Source organism: Ornithodoros turicata, chromosome 1, assembly GCF_037126465.1.
Source record: "Ornithodoros turicata isolate Travis chromosome 1, ASM3712646v1, whole genome shotgun sequence".
In the NCBI taxonomy this organism is placed as follows: Eukaryota; Metazoa; Arthropoda; class Arachnida; order Ixodida; family Argasidae; genus Ornithodoros; species Ornithodoros turicata.
In genome coordinates this window covers 23538909-23559890 of record NC_088201.1, presented here as the reverse complement: position 1 = coordinate 23559890, position 20982 = coordinate 23538909, and the positions used below count along the sequence as shown (strand labels likewise).

General features: G+C 45.4%; 1 protein-coding gene across 2 annotated transcripts in view; it reads left to right on the top strand.

Annotated features, from left to right (window-relative positions):
• The first annotated feature begins 255 nt into the window (after nt 1-255).
• Nucleotides 256-20982, top strand: part of LOC135377668 (forkhead box protein F1-like) — an 85644-nt gene continuing 64917 nt past the window's right edge. For both annotated transcript variants that reach the window (XR_010418168.1, XM_064610260.1), the window contains exons 1-2: nt 256-461; nt 544-649. The gene's annotated coding sequence lies outside the window, so the exon portion shown is untranslated. The remainder of the gene's footprint in view (nt 462-543; nt 650-20982) is intronic.

The window sequence follows — 20982 nt, the reverse complement described above, 5'->3', positions numbered from 1 at the left end:
AGGTGTGGTAGTGTTGCGTTCACTTGACGAAGTTCCCCTTCCGTTACTGGGCAACGTCGCTACTTGCGCGAAGATGAGAATGGCAATGTCGGCACAGTTCCCTGTGAGGTCGGCACAGGACGCACAATCCCCCTGAGATAGTCGTGACGTTGCCCGCCTGAGCGTGGCCGACTAGGGCAAGCAGTTCCATCACCATCACCACCACCACCACCAGAATGACAATAAGGAAGATGATGTTGGGGCGACACCGTGACTCTTGTCTATTTAAGGTACGTCTCACAATATTGAGCTGCCACTATACATGCGCCGCTATCTTCTATGAAGCTGCCCAGGCTTTTAATTACTCAGTAATCTAATTAATCATTAAAGTAAGCACTAAACTAGTAGCCCTAGCTGGGACAATAATATTCCTGAGAGTCAACCAGTTCAGCTTGCGGAAGATGTTGTTTTCTTATCATATGGTGAGCTATACTTTACGATGTGTTCGATTGTTTCGTTACATTGCTCGCATCTTGGGTATTCTGATAAGTGTACCCTGTGCAGAAGTTGCGTTGGTGACCTGTAGATGAACGGCCCACAACATGTTGTCTACGTCCCCATGGAGATAACTGAAACCGGACTACTTTTGTCGTTCTTTGGAATTTCCATCGTAAGTGATCGAAGTAGATAGGTTATTGCCATAGTTTTCTCACTGCATGTCCTAAGGCGTGGGGATGATGTAATTTTGTGTGCTGATAACGGCAGCTGCCAGATTGTCATCTCGGTTCCTCCTACCCTGACCTGGGGTCTACGAGTATTGCAAGACCACTGTTTTTTCCTTACCTTTCAAATTGTAACAGGCTCGCCATATGCAGCAGGACAGGAAACTAGTGTTGTGTGTTGTGTCTAGTTGTAGTGTGTCTGCATAACGGGTAGCTGTGGCTTGCACTATAGCAAATAACTGAGCTATTTTGAACGATATCTGAGTTAGCGGCGATACCACTTCGTGCTTCAGCTGCATTTTTTGCTCCAGGTTGCCTAATAATTTGGCCCTTTCTGTTGAGTCCTTGTACCATTGTGCTTACTTTTGGAATGAATCTTCCCAGAACTGTGTGTTACAGATGTGACCCTCACTATATGGTGCACGACTCTTGCAACAGAACTTCACCGCATAACACGGTCCTACCCAACCACAGTCTCGAATGGCATCTTTGTCGCCGCTGGTCTGTTGAAAACAAGAGGCGTATGCCTTTTTGTAACACTTATGCAGTTATATTAATTGTCACAAACGGGCGTACCGGGATGTTCCGGTACACTCTTAAAAATGAACTTCACCGCATAGCACGCTGCTAGCCAACCATCATCTCAAATGATATCGTTATCTGCCCTGATTTGTTGAAAACGGGAGGCGTACGCCTTTTTTGTGACACTTATGCTGTTCATAATTGTCACAAAAAAGGCGTACGCTTCCCGTTTTCAACAAATCAGGGCAGATAACGATATCATTTGAGATGATGGTTGGCTAGGAGCGTGCTATGCGGTGAAGTTCATTTTATAGAGTGTATTCCTGGCAACGATACGCAGCAGACGCAGCGGCCTCCCGAGCATACCGAGGGGCACCACGTCATGCGTACTTCACCAGCTCTGACGCGCGGTTAATGCTCTTAATCTGCTACATCGCTTTCGACTGAATGTCCCCGGATACACGAGATTGGAAAAGCGGCCACCCCGAACTGTTCTGTACGTGGAGGGTGGGAGCACATCCTAGTTATACGTGAACGTTATAACGAACCACGTCGCCGCCTGCGATCGGAGTTGGCAGCGCTGAACGACCGCCCTTTTAGCGTCGTCGAAATTCTAAGGTTTTGGGATACACAATTCAAGCAACGAGCGTTTCGCGCTGAAGTCTAATATTTCCAGGACATTGCGGCGGACACCAAGTTCCAGAGCTCAGTGACCTCAGGGAAGAATATATCTCATCACGTCACCTAATATTTTCGCTTCTTCACTTTTTATTTTCGCACAGTCGTGCGACAGTAACTCCACTCCCTCGTTACCGTTTCTTTCATGAGCACTCTGCTTTAAGCGTCATGGAGTACACGAAGCCACAGTTTTGGAGCCACCATCTCCATTTTTTTTTCTCATATCTAATCCAATTCAATTATGTAACCACAGTCTATACTACTTCACCGGTGTTGTATCGCGTGCCTCTTGAGCACGTATACCGCGTCACTCACTATCAAGGTAAAGCGAGCATAAAAACAGAACACAGGGACGCATTTCGTGCGATTTAAGGCATTTCGGCATCTGAAACACTTCGGGTTGCCAGTACAAATCCTGAAAACCGGGTAGCGCACGCTGAGGAAGCAGCCAAACGTGGCCAATTTGAATTGTGCGTAGTTTTTAGCCAGTGGCGTGCAGGCGTCAGATCATATGGAAGTAGCTCCAAGGTATATCTAAACAGGTATAGCGGAACTCTCATAGGGCCCCTGTGTCTTCAGAATGACGCCATGATAGAGACGGTCAGCGCCATCCATCCGTTGCGCGGACTACTACGATTGTAAATAAATGACGTCGGAGATGACGTCAGCACTATGAATAATAAGTAGTGCATAATTAGCCATGCACGTTTACATTCGCGGACTTCGTTTGCGTTGTATTCCCTTTTGCTAGCCCAGGCAACAATACCAGACGAGAACACAGAAAAATAAATCATATCAGGTTTAATGAATCATATCAATTCGAAATACATACAGTTATCACAGATTTTGACAACTCCAAACAGAAGGGCATCGTGATGACCACACAGAAATTAGGAAGGCTTACTTAAGGTCCATTTCTCAGCTAGAGCTATACGTACACATAGTGATTAGACGTTTGCATTTATTCAATGAGTGGCCATTATAGGCCCATTGCAACAAAACATGACATCGTTGGTGCACAGTTGGCTCCTGCTAACAACTCACACTATCATGGCCGCTCGTCCCATGACGAAATCTTTTTTTTTTTTTTTTCGCGGGCCCAGTAACAGGGGATGCATTGTATTCATCTGTTCACACGTGTTAATCTTGGTCTACAGCTCCGAGATGTGAACGTCGCTTCCTGTTTAACCCAAAGAGTGCACGAACTCCGTATTACAATGCACGGACACACGGCACGGATACAGAGATGCACGGATAAACACCCCCACTGTGCACATGCGCAAAGGAGCAGGATACGGAAACGTACTCGGGTGGTAGATGATTTCGTATACGTGCAGGAGTGGGGCAGCAGAAAGTTTTATCTATATTGAAATTATGAATAACCTATTAGTACATACAAAAGTATTGCCTATGTTGTAAAGTTTTTCTGTTTACGATCGTACCTCTACTACCAACATCCAGGATCCCGCGCGCCTCACGGTGGTAGCCTTGCCGATGGGTCTGATTTGGTATTTTCGCTAGTTTTCGCTACCAGTTTAGATATACCTTGGTAGCTCCACTAAGGAAAGTTTCCGAATATAGCTACCATTTGAAGAACAACTTACGCAATACACAGGGACGAATGCGTAGTTATATCTTTGGGTCTTCTCGAAGTTGACGAGCAAAGCATTAAAAGGCAAGCGAGTTTGTGTATCGACGCGTGGACGGTATCATTTCCTTGAGCACGAGGAGGTGGTATAGGGACAGAGACACATAATACAACCGGACAGGACTATAGTCTCTAGTCTAGTCCTCAGTGTAGTCCTGTCAGATTGTGTTTTGTGTCTCTGTCCCTATGCCACCTCCTCCTCATGTTCAAGGAAATAGTACCGTACTTCTCAAAGTTCTTGAAGAAGACAACATCTTCAGGCAATGAGAGTAGAGATAGGGTGCAGGCAAGTTGGTGCAGGCAAGTTGGTGCAGGCAAGTTGGTACTTCATCATGACGTAGGAAAAACCGAGAGGCACGGACAAAATGTGTGTTGTCCCATTTTTGTCTGTGCCTCTCGGTTTTTCACGTCATGACCCAGGAGCGTAGATATATGAATAAGCTTTAGCTTCCGCGCGAAACATGAGTAGAAAACGAACGACTAGCCTATAATGGTTAGTGCCAAATCAGAGAGGAAGTTTATGGTATATATAATTGCTATAATGAAAATTTGTGGCTTCATGTCTCGAGACAACTGCGATCACGACAGAAGCTGCAGCGGTGAGTCGGTGGATTAATTTTGTCCCACACAAATGTTCTTATGACCTTTAATGAGCGCTGAAATCTCTGCACACGAAGAGAAAGCAGTCGCGAGGACACCATACCATATTTGTACAGTGACTTGAGTTGACAAGTTGATTTGCGAGTAACTTGGTATGTTGCAAATACTTTCAAATGTCAGTATTTGGTAATATCGTTTTCCAAGTTACTTTGAAGACACTTCTCTGTGCGTGACACGGAGGTCGGAGGTCTCATGTCTCGGCAATGCTCGTCCCTCTGGGATGCGGTAGCGTGCAGCGCCTGGAGTTTGGGAGCATGCATGATGCGATGGTGTTGTCCTGAAGGGTGTGCGGATAAACCATTGAGGCAGGATAGAAGACACATGCCAAAAGCCGTAGCGAGCGAAGGCACATAAAATGTTAATAACGCCTTATGAGGTTAAGGCAACGATAAGGAGAAAGACAGTAAATTCTGTCGTTTCTGTAGAGCGGGGCCCTCAAACTCAAATCGTGTCTCGAGCCCCATTTCACCTTAGACCACGTCATGGAGGGCCACGCAGCAAACAAATGACGGTAATTACCACAAAATACCCTGATATACCATAAAATAAAAATGTACACAAACGACGGGGGTTGCAGAATTCGTTACTGAAAACCTCAGTCACACCCAAGCCACCTTTCAACTGCGGTACTGAAAACATGAAAACGATTCGAGAAAGATACGTAGTCCTTCACAAACGATTATGACAATGTTCACGAGCACTGAAATTATCTCCTGTTTACACGCTCTATTGTTGTCTTTGCCTGCAGTTTCGAGTTGGAAAAAGAAATGGAAAAATCAGAGAGAACGCGCTAGCTGACATTATTGACAATGGATAGCTTCGGGTTTGCTACTTTAATATGACTTCTAAAAATTAAAATCCAATGGCCTTTGTACATAACTGTTCAGTCTATTTTTTAGTGTGTCGCTATTTGACTTGGTGTGAGAATTAAGATGAGCCCATCTTAATCCTCACGTTAGTTACGGCGGCAGACAGTTACCCAAGTGCACGCAAAGAACATGTTGCTGTGTCTGTAACTTGATGAGCTTCATGAGCCAGAAGTGATCACATGCGTATATTCTGCCTAACATGGACAGGGACAGCGATAAGCCGGGAAAGGCTAAAAACAATGCCTAAAAATGTGGCTTCATTCCTAATTCTTCACTAACTTTTTAACAGGGTAGCTTGTTCTCTTTTGTGGGGAAGGGCCCGCGGGCCACAGAATAGGTCATCACGTGTTTGAGACCCCTGCTGTAGGGCATTTTGTTCGCACCTGTGAAGCGCCTGAACAGTATTGGGGGTAATGTGTAAGAAAAAAACGGGACAGGCAATCGGATAATAATTTTGAAAAGCAGTTGTTCCTCTGTGCTAATAAAGCTTTTTGATAATGCCATTTTCAACTTCACGCTCTTCGTATCTCTTTGATAGCGAATTTCAACTGTGACGTCAAAGAATCTTGAAAGTAACGAGTTACTTTTTAGAGTATTTAATACTCTATCGTAAATACTTTTCAAGATTGGGTATTTAGTACTGTATTCAGTTACTTTTTGCACGGTACTCAGTGACTTAACTTAAATACTTTTTTGAGTATCTTGTACAAGCCTGCATCATACCGACTGACAGTACCGGCAAGCGATCGAGCGAGAGAAAAGTGAACGCACCTACACTCTAAAAAGTGACACGCTCCTCGCCAGCCATGATACCGAGTAATATTGTTTTCGGTTCTGGTTGGTCGAAGGGACGCTTTAAGAACACTTTTCATTTATGTTAGTGGCCACAGAATGGTGTACTACCCCCTGCTGCATGCTTGAAGCAGGACGGAGAACTGCATCACTCTGTGCAGTGCTCGCTAGTCTTAACACTCAGAACAGAACTTCGGACAATTCGTGCAGTTACGAAAAAGCATAGCTTCAGTTGGTATACACTCTAAAAACAGATCTTCACCACATAACACGCTCCTAGCCAACCATCATCCCGAATGACAACGTTTCCTCCTTTGATTTGACGAAAACTTGGAGCGTACGCCGTGTTTGCGGCAATTATGGACTGCATAATACCACAGAAATGGCGTACGCCCCCTGTTTTCAGCAAATCAGGGCAAAGAACGATGTCACTTGAGATAGCAGTTGGCTACACTCTTAAAAATGAACTTCACCGCATAGCACGCTCCTAGCCAACCATGATCTCGAATGCTATCGTTATCTGCCCTCATTTGTTGAAAACGTGAGGCGCATGCCTTTTTTGTGACAATGATGAAGAGCATAAGTGTCACAAAAAAGGCGTACGCCTCCCGTTTTCAACAAATCAGGGCAGATAACGATATCATTCGAGATCATGGTTGGCTAGGAGCGTGTAGTGCGGTGAAGTTCATTTTTAAGAGTGTACGACGCTAGTCGTACGGAGTGAATATCGCTGTCGCAACCTTGTCCAGAAAAAATAAACCTTAGCGGTCACCTTGGCTACAATGGGATGCTCCTTTCTCATGCGTCAACGTCAGGGGATCATTATTTTCTACCCGTGCTGTTTCGGCTGAAAATTTAGCTTGCACACACAGAATCGAGATAACCTCACGGAGGGCGTATTGGACCAGGTAGTGGGAGGTACTAGCCCATAGATCTCCGCCTCATTGCGCTCCGCCTCCGTTGCTGAAAAGGCGCATAGCGGCCAAAAATACGACAAATACATTGATGAAAGCACGTGGGAGGCCGTGGCAGATCCGCAGCCGAGAGCCGCATCTGCGTGCACTGTATATGCGCAATAAACCGAATTTCTTTTTTCTGCCCGCAAGGACTTATTGAACAATAACCACCGAGTTATACGTTGTATTTTTTACACCTATCCGGTCTAGATGTGTATTGTCCTCAAGTAGGAGAACTACCTATGGAGATACTCCCTTTGCACCGACGGAAACTCTATCTTGCATACCGGATAACAACACACACGCCTTTGAAACGTACACTCTTAAAAATGAACTTCACCGCATAGCATGGTCCTAGCCAACCATCATCTCAAAATATATCGTTATCTGCCCTCATTTGTTGAAAACGGGAGGCGTACGCCCTTTTTGTGACACTTATGCTGTTCATAATTGTCACAGAAAAGGCGTACGCCTCCCGTTTTCAACAAATCAGGGCAGATAACGATATCATTCGAGATTTTGGTTGGCTACGGGCGTGCTATGAGGTGAAGTTCATTTCTAAGAGTGTAATTAACTAAGCAAGTGTTTTGTAAAACACCCTTCTAAATGGTGTATTCTACAAGACTACAACAGGCACCATTTCAAGGGGCATATTCTAGAGATTGCGCAATGTCAGTGGTGTGTATTCCGTTTAAAACAGTTTCAGATGAGTGTTTTGCAAACATACACCTTTCAGTTGAGACTGCGGAATGAAAACAGGGTGTTACCAGCCTTTATAAACAGCCCCCTTTTTACACAACAAAAGGTGTAATAAAATTTACGGGGAAATGCGCAATGTATAAGTGCAATATGATAAAAATAATGCGTATGTACTGTGTGTAATTTGCTGTTGAAACCGAAAAAAATAGACAAATATTCCCATAGCCCTTGCACGTAACCGCCTCAACATAATAGCAGAGTAAACAATCTGAGGTATAGAACCTTCACGACCTAAGTCTAAAAATGTCACCTTTTCGTTTATTTTTATTTTTTGCTTTAATGAGCAGTAATAGCCATTGATCATGAGTACTATACAGTGGTTTTCGAATTGTTCTTTTTTTCCTTTTTTTTTTTTCAGTTCGTGAGATTTTGAACCTATTCGGATAAACGAGCATGTCAATCTAGCTATTACCAAATTGCTTTTGTGTTTCCTGCACCATGGATACGCGCTGCGATGATTAGATATTCCTTTTTCGCTCGATGTAGCTGTATGAGAATCACGACGCACAGATAGGTAATACGCAGGACGAGACGTCAATTGCCGAAGGAACTTTTCTGTCGACCGGTATGTGCCAGTTTTTTGTCGCGTTGAATCAATATGATTATATTTACTTCTGGTTTCTTTTATTATAATTAGTTTGCAAAACAGAGATATAGCACATGTTCGCTTTGAACGTCTTTGGCTTCCGGTGTGGCCTAAAAAAAAAAAAAGTAATAATAAAAAGAAATGGCATCCAAACAGAACAGTTTGTGTGGTTCTGTCCTTTCAAGACCTATTTTTATCTGGATTTCATTCCATCATTGGTGCTTGTGACTAAGGTGATGAGCATGGAAGGCAAGTTTTATTCAAAGTTAGCTGTTCGGAATCTAAATCTCAATGCGCGTGCACCTATACTGACCTACCTCTGTGGCCCTAACCAGTGCAGTTAATATTTCGATTTCCTTCCTGTCTCTTCTTGACATGCTGTCTTAACGTGCACTTCTGCTCCCGCGTCCTGCAAACAAAGATAAAATAAATAGCACCGCACAGAAAAGGAAAACAAGCTTGGGTTGCTAACACCGATAGCCGTGTTTCCGAGCGACGCAAGGCCTGCTGTCAAGCAGGGTCCACTAAATTACGATCGTTCGTCTCAGCCTTGGCAAGACGCGCACGGAAGCCTGGAAATACATTTGCTCACGTGTTTATATGGGCTGTACCCTCTTTCTTCGCGTAAGAAGACCAGCAAAGGCTGTCCAGGGTGGACTTGTAACACGTCCCTGCAGAGGGATATCGATGGTGAGCCATGAAAAGCACATGCTGCGGCTGGCACGACCACACAACAAGAGCTACGGAGACAAATAACGCAGGGCGTAGACATAGAAGTGTATGGGGATTACGGAGTTTACGCGGTAGTCCAGATGAAGCACTTCTGCTGGGGCTCCATTGGTTTACATAAACAAGACTTGCACCAAATGAGATTTGTACGCGTGGGTTGTCGACACGAAGTCGTTTCCAAATGTGACGCCTGAGGAATGTTTCGGCGGGACATGGTCTGTTCCTTGCTTGTGCAGCAGCTTCATTGTTGTCTGATTTTACTGTGTTATGCAGTTTGTCGACTTCATGTATGGGTGGTGGAACGGGCATTTTAGAACCTTGGCAATACACCGTTGCCTCATCCTTATAATAGCCAAATTAATATTAGATATATTAATATATTATATATATTAATGTGATTACATTAATAGGGATATTACTACTCTCCATGAACGAATTCCCTACTAGAAACGCTTCTGAGAACTCCTTCCAACGGCTGTGATAGATAAACGCTCCTAAAAATTTGTGTTCCCGGTAAAATGATTCCCGCAACGGCACTTCGTCTTTCGTTATATGGAGTGTCCGAGAAGGTATGGGTTTGAAGAAATGAGAAAACTACGAGCTACTTTATTCGCTATAAGAACAAGTGATGGCGACGCGAAGTCTATGTTGGAGTATTATCGAACAATGTCGGGGATTTTAAGAACTAGGAAGCTCACAGAATCTATCATTTCCAGATCCCTCCATGAAATTATTCCGGTGAAAATAATTATTTGATTCATTCATTCGTTGGGGATATTTTCGGAGAAGTGTTCACATCCTCACGGAACACAGACCAGCGGTGTGGCCGTGTGAATGCAGCGTTCCTTCTCGTTCCCTCTTTGGTCGTAGCTCCGAGGTCATACTAAAGACTGGGAGGTGATGGGTTCGAATCATATTGCCTTTTGTGCTGTCTGAGGTTTCCCTGAGATTACTGCAAATGATAACAGTACAGTTCCCCTGAAGTCGGCCCAGGACGCAAACTAATCCCCCGTTTCTCACTCCTTTTTGCTGACCTCGCTCCTGCTCTCTATGCGTCGCAAAGCGACAGTTACCTGGCGGTGCTAACACGGAATAAAAAAGAAAGAAAATGGACGCAAAGAAGCACAGGAGCCGAACAACCAATCTGAAACTCTTGCGATTGTTGCGCTACACGTTCAAAGCGCTACCTTGATTGTTAACGCTTGACAAGGAACGGCACACTGTGACCTTGAATTAAGCTAGCAGTAGCAGCTCAAACGGTATACAGTCTAAAAACTGAACTTCACCGCATAGAACGCTCTGCACCAACCATTGCCACGTATGATGCCACGTATTCGAAGAGAGAACGGGGCGTACGCCTTTTTCTGTGAATGTGGATATATGATAATTGACACAAAAAGGCGTACGCCTCTTTCTCTCCTCAGCGATAACCCTATATCATTTGTGGTAATGGTTGGCGCAGAGCGTGCTATGCGGTGAAGTTCAGTTCTTAGAGTGTAATCAACAGGACACAATAGTGGATCTTTAAAAGAAACTCTCGGTGATTCGGCTTCGAATGTGCCAGCAGCAAATTTCGTAGACTGAAATATGACAGTCGAAAAAGCCATACAGAGGCGGGAGTCGAACCGCGTACCTCTAGATTGCTGGTGGAGTGCAGTAACCACTACGCTACGCTCTTTCTTGTTCTTAGGCACCTTGAGGCTTTTGTCGTGTTCGTCTGTTTGTCTTCCAGCCTCAGAACAGTTACTTTCCAGATATCGTAGACTTTTGATGACGTTAACCGTATAAAATTATCCGATGGGTTTCCTTCACTGTCGTTCCCACACGTTTGAGGGGAATAAACGTGTGGAAAAATAGTAGTAGTAGTAGTAAATAACAGCGAAAAAAGAACAAAAATTGGGAAAGGGGGAGAAGCTTTATCCAGGTTTGCGACCCGGACTGTCTTATGCATCGAGTGATATACTGATCAGTGATCGCATGCCCAGCGACATCCTGGCATTATCCAAGCCCGCTGAGTGTTCTTAATGGGCTTAATGGGCAAGGGCTGTCAAGTCATTCTCCAATGATCACGAGCTCCAATGATTCGAGCATTGCTCCCAGATGATGGTGCGCCAGTATTCAGCAAGACTAGTGAGGAATGCAGAAAGGTGGGAAACCCAGCGAATCGATGAGAACATGTTAAGGTACCAGAGCCTCAGAATGGGAGCCGCAGATATTGCGTACACAGACTGTTGTTGTTCTGTGCAGTTATGGAATGGAGGGAGGGGGGTAGTAATTGTATGGTTGGACCATGGACAATGGTCCCCAACCAGTATCACGTAAGGAGCATGTACTGTTCTGAACAGGAATGACTCCATACCCCTCCAGACAAACTGATTTGATGATTTGTACTAGCCGTCAAAGAAGACATTGTATTCTGCAAATAGATAACTGCGTCTTAAACTATATGTATTCCGGATTCGCTGTCCGGCCCGGTAGTTCATAATGAAGTAAGCTTGATAAGTAGCATCCTATTTTTTCTGTATAGTGTCTTATTATCTCGGAAGAAAATTGATAAACTTTGCATCTGCCAAAAACGTTAGTTACGATATAGAAGTCGAAGGAAGTTCGTATAAATACAATTTGTCTAAATACAATATCAGTGCTTTCCATTTTACACGTAACAAGCATTGTGGAATGTTTTTCATTTGTGATAGCTGTAAAGTTTAACGTACGCGTGGCACCCCTACCTTTCCCCTGTTCTAAGTCTGCGAATGACACCTGCATTTGCACCTACCTATATGCACAAGTAGCTCGCATTGGACAACGCATCATCTTTCAGGGGCCCTAGGCAGCTGCGACATCGATATTGTGCGACCCAAAACACAGGACACAGGAAACATTGAACAAGTCGCAACTTTCAACCGTTTACTGGGTGAACATATGTGAAATGCCAAAAGGCGAAGGTGGCCCTTGTGCTTTTCCTGCTGACGCCACACGCGACCTTTCCTTCCTGAACCGGTTAACCGAAACACGTGCCAGTGCTGATTTGGTATTTCTGCTTCTTGATTGAAGCTATTGTTGGGGAGCTGACACAATTATCTTTTTATGTTTGAATCTTTTTATGTTGGTCGTTTCCACTCCGTGCCTGTCGACCACATATTTTTGTCTAAAAATGAACGCTTGTTTCATCGAACCCCGCTTTGCACCTACGTGTCTCCACGTGGCGAGCTACTTGCATACTAAGCAGTCCAGTTGTTGCTTCACGCTGCGACATACCTGGAACGATACAGCAGATGCCGCGGCGCCTGGAGCTTACCAGATGCGTTCCTCTCAGGACACATCTGTACTTGAACGCCAATGCAAGGCGTACCATGTACATGACAAGACACCAGCTCTCCATCAATTCAATGGTTCACCGGCAATATACTGCGCTGTCTCCTTTGTGGGACTGGAAAAGAATGCCCCCGGAGAAAACAGCATCTGGAGAGTGCCGACGGGCAGCCATAGGCGGAAAAAATGTTCCTGGAGAGACGCCATGGAGCCCGATTTTCAACTTGTCGTTATCCCATAACGTGGTGGTGGTGCTGAAAGAGCTCGCTGTAGTCGGCCTCACAGAGGTGCGCTACGTCACGACTAACGCCCTTGGGGAATGTGCGTGCTGGGCCGACTTCTAAGGGAACTGTGCGGACATATGAAGGGAATTGCCTTAGGACGAGAGCCGCCGATATTTCGAACATATGTCTGACAGCGTCTGAGGAACACTCAGGAAAAACCCCGGACAGCACAGCCGGCACCTGGATCCGAGCCCGGGTACCTCCCAGTCTCGACGTGACATGGCCAACGCGCTAACCACTGAGCCACGCGAGCTGGTCCAGACAGCACCGTTAAATGCATCACTTCGGCCCGTGATTCGCCACAAGCTCTCGCGCGAGCCTATCAAAGCGGCTTTGGAGCGCGCGAACTTTAAATATAACGATAACGATCGCTATGTGAAAGTTGAAGGTTGAAGACGGGCCTCTGGGGTGCCATTAAACGCAAAATACAGGGGTCGTTCCAGGTTGACCGAGTCTTTTGCTCGAGAAAAATCAGTGAGTAAATGTAATTGAATAAAACTTGCTGAGGACGAAGCACAATCCTCCTCGGATCAGCGGCACGTGCAGAAGCGACAGCTATCATGGCGGCGAGCAGTGTGTCTGTATCTGTGGGACAGCGATGCATAATCAAGTTCCTTGTGAAGGAGAACGTCAAACCAGCTGATATTTTGCAAATATTACAGGCACAGCATCGGGAACAAACGACGTCAAGAGGGGTGAGTGTACGAATGGTGCAGAAAGTTTGGCGTAGGACGGGATATGGTGACGAATGAACCACATGGACACGTTCGTCCGACTACAGTCACGCCAGTGAACATCGCAGGCATTCAACACGCTATCCTCGAGAACCGGCGTGTAACAGATCGTGACACTGCAGCCCAACGTAATATTAATGTCGGCAGTGTGGAGACAATCATTCACGAGCACTTGCTGTTCCACAAAGTGCAAGATGGGTTCCCCGACACCTCACTTGTGACCAGAAGGGAGTTCGCATGGCAGTCTGAACCAGTTTCAGTCCGAGGGAGGCGGATTTTTGCAATCAATCATCACATATAATGAAGCCTGGATGCATTATTTCACCCCAGTGACAAAAAACAGCAGCATAGAATGGTGACATAAGGCTCCACCGCCGCCAAAGCAAGATGCAGCCGTCTGCTGGAAAGTCCATGAGAACTGTCTTCTGGGACATGAGGGGTGTAATCCATGTGGACTTCTTTGAGCAAGACATCACGATTAATCCTCAGGACTTGATAAAGGGTGCCATACGAAACGCAATTCGCAAGAAAAGGCATGGGATGTTGTCCGGAAGGGTTATTCTTCTTCATGACAATCCCCGGCCTCACATGGCGAATTTGACGGTAGCAACCCTTGCTGAAATGCGCTGGGAGGTTTTGCCCCATGCCCCTTACAGCCCAGATTTAGCCCCAAGCGATTACGATTTGTTTGAACCTCTTGAAGAGCACCTTGGAGGAAAGACGTTCCACACAGAAAGATGTCCTGCAGTGGCTACGACAACAGCCCACTTCTTTCTACGCCAAAGGCATGGAAGAGTTGCCACAGCGATTGCAGCGATGTCTAGATGCGCACGGTGAATACTTTGAAAGTCTGACGTAGTTTGGTGCTTCCCGAGTTTTCCATTCTGTTTTATTGGCGCATCGGCAACTGATGCCATAATGCGGTGTTCTATTGTACTGAAAGAAATAAAAGTCCCGGTCAACCTTGAACGCTTGTGTGCGAGCCGACGACAAACCGAGTTTTTTTTCATTCGCACGAGATTCTCGCTGCAAGTGTTACAAAATACGGTTGTTGCGCATGTTACCCACGCGTGCGATGTTGTTTGCGGTGAGAAATTTAGTACGCCTTCAAAATTGCATGAAAAAATTGAGCAATGCGTCAAAAACATTTACCCCATCTTGCAAAACATGCACTATCAAAAGACTAAAAACTTATTAAAATATATGCAGGAGCGCCGTCCGACAAGGTATCGGCCCTACACTGAAGGAGTGCGCTCACAGACACGAAATTTTATCCTTGAACATAGACACTGTTCAAGACTGGTGCTACCAAAAATGTCGCATGGTGTCGGGCTACAGTGTTTTGCTATATGATGACCGCCGGCAGGTGGCGATCCGCGCTCTTGAGTTAAAATAATAATTTATAATTCGCGACTTTACGTGGCGAGACAACTGTGATTATGAGCGTCGCCGCAGTGGTCGGTCAGTGGATTAATTTTGTGCACCTGGAAGTTCTTTAGCGTGCGCCGAAATCTCAGCACGCTGCACACCGTACTTAACGTCCCTCGCGGTAGACGGCGTACCTTACCTCCTTGTGCCCTGCCAACAAGTAGCTGGCGTCCTCGGTCGGGATCGTGCTTGCAATCAGTGGGCGCACACGCTACCAACTGATCCATCGATGCCGGTTGAGACCAAATGGAGAAAGTGAAGGCATGTACGGTCATGGAATATCTGTATCGGAAGGAGAGCGTCTAACTTCCTCATCCTACAGCACGCTGAAGAAGTGGGCCGCGAAAACCAAGCGAGAAGAATACCTCGAAGAATACCAAGAATACCTCGAAGGGCCTCGAAGGGCCTGCTCGAACGGTCGTCTGAGCAGGTCTGCTGAAGTGACCGTACAGGGAAACACCCACCGTGCGGACGATGAGGTCATGGCAGATCGTCGAGTCTGTTATGTCCTGATCCAACCACAGGCCGTTCTAGTTTATTCATAGAGATGGCCATACGACCGTCATCATCAATGTCCAGTGGCGACACCATATCCCCCCCCCCCTGAAAAAAAAGAACGAATGTTGACGGAATGCCTATCAAACGTTAGAAAGATATAAACCCTAAAACATAAGAGAACACGCAAAGAATGACATGTAAGACGAAAGAAAGAAGGTGAAGTGCTGCTTCGATTTCTGCTGCTCTCACGAATGCCATTATTCTTGAGCGGTTTGAAGGAAAAACAGTTTTCTGTGCAGGAGTCCCACAGTAACATCACTAAATTTTAACCTACTGAACTTTTTCAGTGTGTCAAACTCCTGTGCGTGCGCACCTTCCTTATTCCTTACAATTGCGCAAATTCCTTACAATAATGTGCAATTGAAAAACTCTCTGCTTGTGAGTTGAGAAGAGCTGGAAATAATTTCTCGTGAAAATGAAACGTAAAACACAACAGAAATAGCGTAGTACCACCAGGCACAACCCACGTCTCCTTTTTATTTCGCCGAGCAAGTACTACCAGGACGCTGCATAACTTTCTTCAGCTTTCGTTCTTTTTCTTAAGCAGGGCACCGTTTTCGTTCCCGTGCCGGACGGAGGCATAACTGCAGTTATAAAGACGTTAAACAGCCTCAATTGATTGGATTCAGCGCTTATTATAGTTAGGAAGGGCAATAATTACAAGTCAAGGGAGCGTTAGAAAAGACACCCACGTGCAATACCCCGAAGACATCAGGCCACCTACGTGCCGACTGCCGAGAACCAGCACGAAGCCTTGATGAGAACAAGTCAAGAGCATTATCCATTCTCCATTGCTTTTTGTAAGAGTTTGAAAGAAATCGCACAGACTGTGCGCGCCGACAATGCGTACCAACAATCAGTCAACCCCTGGGCATGCACTGAGGATGCTTCCTGTTGGGCCAAGTCGGTTGCATTGCTTCCAGTGCCACAAATACGCATCTGGAGATCGGGCCTAAGTTTGCAAACGTTTATATTACACACTTTTCTTTTTTTTTTTTTTTAACACAGTCCAATCCAATCCATTTTTAGTCAAGCTTGTATTGCTGCAATAGGTTTCGACGTCAGCTTCTCCTCCCCCTATTAATATTATTTACTTTTTTCTTCTTCTTTCACGTCCCCCACAATATTCTCGCTATTGAGGTAGCGGCATCGGAGTAGCACGGTGTCGGATGTCAACGATTTGGCACGGCGAGAAGAAAGCTGGAGGGAGCGAGAGACAAAGGAATGGATCCTGCGACCCGCAGCGATATAATTTTCGGGGCCACCCAGCTCCGGAGTTTAGGTGAGGAAAAGTATGTGATAGTTTACGTTTGGGAACATGACCATCGGCGTGGGTGGCCAACGTAAACGCACACGTAACGTGAAACTTCTCCAGAAGAGACTCCTCCTGCGTTGTGTATACTAGATGGGATGTGGGGACTCAGTTTTATTGTAGGAGCTTGTCGTTTTTCCCTATACCCTTTGGTCTGCCGCTCCGTCTGGACAGAGAGCAGACTTTCCGAAGACCCATAAAGGAGGGAACGGCTCGTCTGCGCAACAGATGCTCATAGATTTTGTCGATGATTACTTGCTTGTTCGAGAATGTTTGCTCGCTCGCATGTTGAAATAGCGAGGAGCTATAGTTGGGACTCTGGGGGAAATTTGGCTGCGAGACGATGCATGTCCCCTGTCTTCTTTTTTTTCTTTCTTTTTTTAATGGGTTATAAAAAAGTCGCTTCTTCGCAGTAAATTCAGCTCAAGCATGCACTTCGTAACAGAACCGTTGGTAAAATTTTTATTCTCAACCTCCCCCCTGCCGCATAATGTTGCATGGAACGTTTTCATTGGTGTCCATTTTGCGCTGCCTCCTGGTTACGTTTGAACATGAAGTTCTGTCGTCATTGGTAGTGCTTTCTTCATCTGTTAGGACTACGGGCCAGGAAGGATGAGCTCTCCGTGCATGACTCGCATTTTCTAGACATCGCATTTCCTAAGAACCAGACCCAAAAAATGTACCTTGTACAATGCCAACAATGCACCTCAGCACGTCTTCCAGAAATGTGCAGCGAGAAGCGGCGTTAAACCGCACTTATTTCACAGCATCCCCCCCCCCCCCCAAAAAAAAAAAAAACAGCAGCCAGTCAACAACAGACTGTACACGTGCACACAGAGATCGCACGTTACTTTAGCAGCCCTTACGTGCGTTGCAGAGAATCACGGATGTTACGTCATTCTGCGTATCATTCAGTTTTGTTTTCTTTCTCGTTCTCTTCGTGTTGCAACTCTTGCGGTATTCTTGCCGCTCCAAAGTCCAGGAGCACAAGCGTTGCCTTTTCTTCGTTTTTAGACAATGTCGTCATACGTAAGCTGGTATTTATTTACACTCCCTCACACGAAAGGGTAGAGGGGGCCCTATATTTTGTTCCGTTTTTCATGTGGGCGTCTTGGAGTCTGGAGCCTTAGACATCCGAGACCTTTCTCTCGAGTGGTCTGGTGGCAGAGAATGATGAACCCTTTATGCACTCATAGAGCAGAACAAGCCTTCGCGGCGTTGTTGGTTATTTGCCCGGTGTAGTCCGTCCTCCATGTCTTCTTATCGATCATTCGCTTTGAATGACCTGACGTGGCCATAAAACTGTTCACTACCGCAACGCTCTCAAAGCAGACCTTCACACCCATAACCCGATCGCTTCTGATTTCTGGAAAACGCAAGGAGTACGCCTTTTTGTGACAACTCACATAAATGCATAAGTTCCACAAAATGCAAAAAGCAATGCGCTTGTAGTATCCTACAGTTGGCAATACAAGTGTGACAAAAAGGCGTACGCCTCCCACTTGCAACAAATCAGGTGAGAGAACGATGCCATTGGGGATGACGGTTGGCTATGACCGTGTAACGCGGTGAAGCTCTTTTCGAAGAGCGAATGAACATGTGAACAGTCATGAATTCGTTGTGTTGTGCTGCGATCAAACTCAGCCGCCTTGCCCAATTAGAGTAAACCGGGAAAAAGACTCCGTGACAGTGTACGTGGAATCTGGCCTAGGCAGGTTAGATGGATTAAACCTGGAGTAGAGTAGAACGCAGTGTCTTGGTTACGTGGGACACAGCTAGACTATAAGTACATGAACAAATGACTGTATGGTACATACCATGCACATTCAGTGTAAACTGTGTATAGGGGAAGACAAAACACTTTAAAGCAAACGGCATGTTCTGCCAACAACCTTGTTCCGGCGCTTTTCAACCTCAACGAGGTAAACCAACAATATTGTACCCAGGGCCGATACTGTTTCTTCCAGGACCATTCCATGAATGATCGTTCCATACCAAGATGATGAGAAAGTGCTCGACTGCGTAGCACCCATGGGGTATATCTCTTTCGCGTCATTTGAGAGTTTATTGCAGCTTAATGCCTATATTTCCTGTCTCTTATATTTCGCATCTTTCATTTGCTTTGCTCAAAGGGTTGCTCGCTTAATTCATAAGAAGAAGAGCACAGCTCGAAGGGCAGTTCTGGCGTAGTACATGTTTTTGTAGGCGACCGACCGCACCTGCACGGGTGTGAGAAGATCAGCTCGCGAGTCTGCGAGCGATTTATAGCCTGTGAAAATACGCGAAGGGAACACACGTGCCCCCGCTATGTGGAGCATCCGAATGCGTGCCTTTTTCACTCACTATGAACGCCTTGCTTGTCCAATATCCTTGTAGTTCGTCCATCAAGAAATACTGCATTAACAAAAAAAAAAGGAAATGCCGGCGCTGTTCTTCGTAGACGTTGAATAGCACTCTTTCTTCTCCCCGTTTGGTGCACAACATGCTATCACTGGCGATCAGTTGTTCTGGGTTGCCTCGTGCGTGAGACCATTTTGACGTGTACCTGCCAAATCGGGCAAAAAGATCCTGCAGACGCTATATTGTCCGACCTTTCACCTCGAGATCTCATTATTTTCAATTTATTTTTTGCTTTTGTTGTCTTTTGTGCCACGCATAATTAACATTCATAAAATAATTCAGCTGCTGCTGCTGATGTACATAGTGTATTAAAAAATGTGCAAGGGGACGCTCATTTGATTGCATTTCACGTTCAATAGATTCGGTCTTTCATTTTGCCACGCAGCATCGTATTGAATGCGGAATTATGAGCACCTAATACGAGCTTGAACAAATATTGAAACTTAAAGGAAAGCATGATGGAAGTACAAACCTAAAACGTGCACAACATTTGCGTTTGTTTTCGCCAGTGGTGGTGAAAGGGAGACGTACGTAGGCCCGTAGGCAAAATATAAAGCAGTCGAACAAATGTAAACTTTTAATGTCAACTCCTTTTTTTTTCCTTTTTTTTTTCATAAGCTTTACCACCCGGCGCCATATGCATCATACATCCGCTGACCCCATTATACCACTCACCGTTGGGATCACTCTCAAAAGTGCGAGCCATTCTCTTGTCACATTAACACATTTATTTTCTCTTCCTTCTCGCGTGTCATCATATTATGGAATTGACTGCCAGCATCAGTTGCATTCATTCTAGACCCTTCATCTTTCCTGCTGCCATCTTTCACCTTAACACACAGCGAATGTGATTTTGTTTTATCTTGCCTCTCACATTGACTTTGTATGGCTTTAATGCTCAGTACTCTTCCCAGACACATTTAGTTTTGTTGATATTAATCTATGTATGTAGTAGTTTTTATAAACATCTGAAAACAAAAGGGCCACATGACATTAATGCCATGTGGACCTTGCGTTTGTGACAATAAATAAATAAATGCATTAGCTCCGCATAGGGGACATAGACCCAGAAGAAGAAACGAATTTGTGTGTCGCACACATTTTCTCCAAGGTTCGCATGGGCATTAATATTATCTGATAGGCAGTTTTCTGCAGCCGTAGTCATATATACATGAATATGAAGCACGAACCACCAATTTATGGTGTGGAGAACTGGTGACACCTCTGACAATATCCGATGGACAATACATAAAAGAAAGGCAACGTTTGCGTTGAGCAAAAATAATGATCTCCATGTGTATTTGATGAGATGGTCTCGCCTATACGCGAGCAAATCGACCACGAAATATCATTGCATACTGAACGGAGAGGGAAAACACGGCAACAACATCGGACGAGCTCAGACCGTGTGTTTTCGCTCTCCGTTCAGTATGTACGGCAATCAACTATAGTCTAAATTTCCGCGCTCAACATTATTGCTTACGTGAATTTTCGGAGATCATCAGTTCATGATTGGTCGTGGTTTGCATCATATCAGATTGCCAATCTGCGACATAAATGTTTGTTGGTTTGATTAATTCTGTGTTAGCACTGCGAACGTGGCTGATGTACAGAAAACAGCGGGAAGGGACAATGACGGTTAGTATATGCGCCCTGGGCCGACCTGAAGAACAGTGCGACATAAATCTAAAAAATCTGCCTGAAAACGAAAAGGGAAACTGGCATGTCATTGTGTGGTATGCGATAGGTTCAAAGCGGCTGCCGTTATTCATTGTGTTCACTGGCTGTCAGACTAGCCACAATGAAACTTTTATAGATCGTACCACTGAGGGTGTTCGCGAAGTTCCCTTTACATGCGTTAGATCGTATTAGGACAAACTGCTCGACGCGTCAACATACGTTTGCGTGAACATAAGTGCGATTGTGTCGCTATTAGGCAGAAGAATCTGTGGGACCACGTACGCGCCTGCGGCTGCAGTGTAGATTAATTATGACGTGACATAGCACGTGGAAGAAGCCTTTGGAACGATTCGAACCCACCACCTCCCACTCTT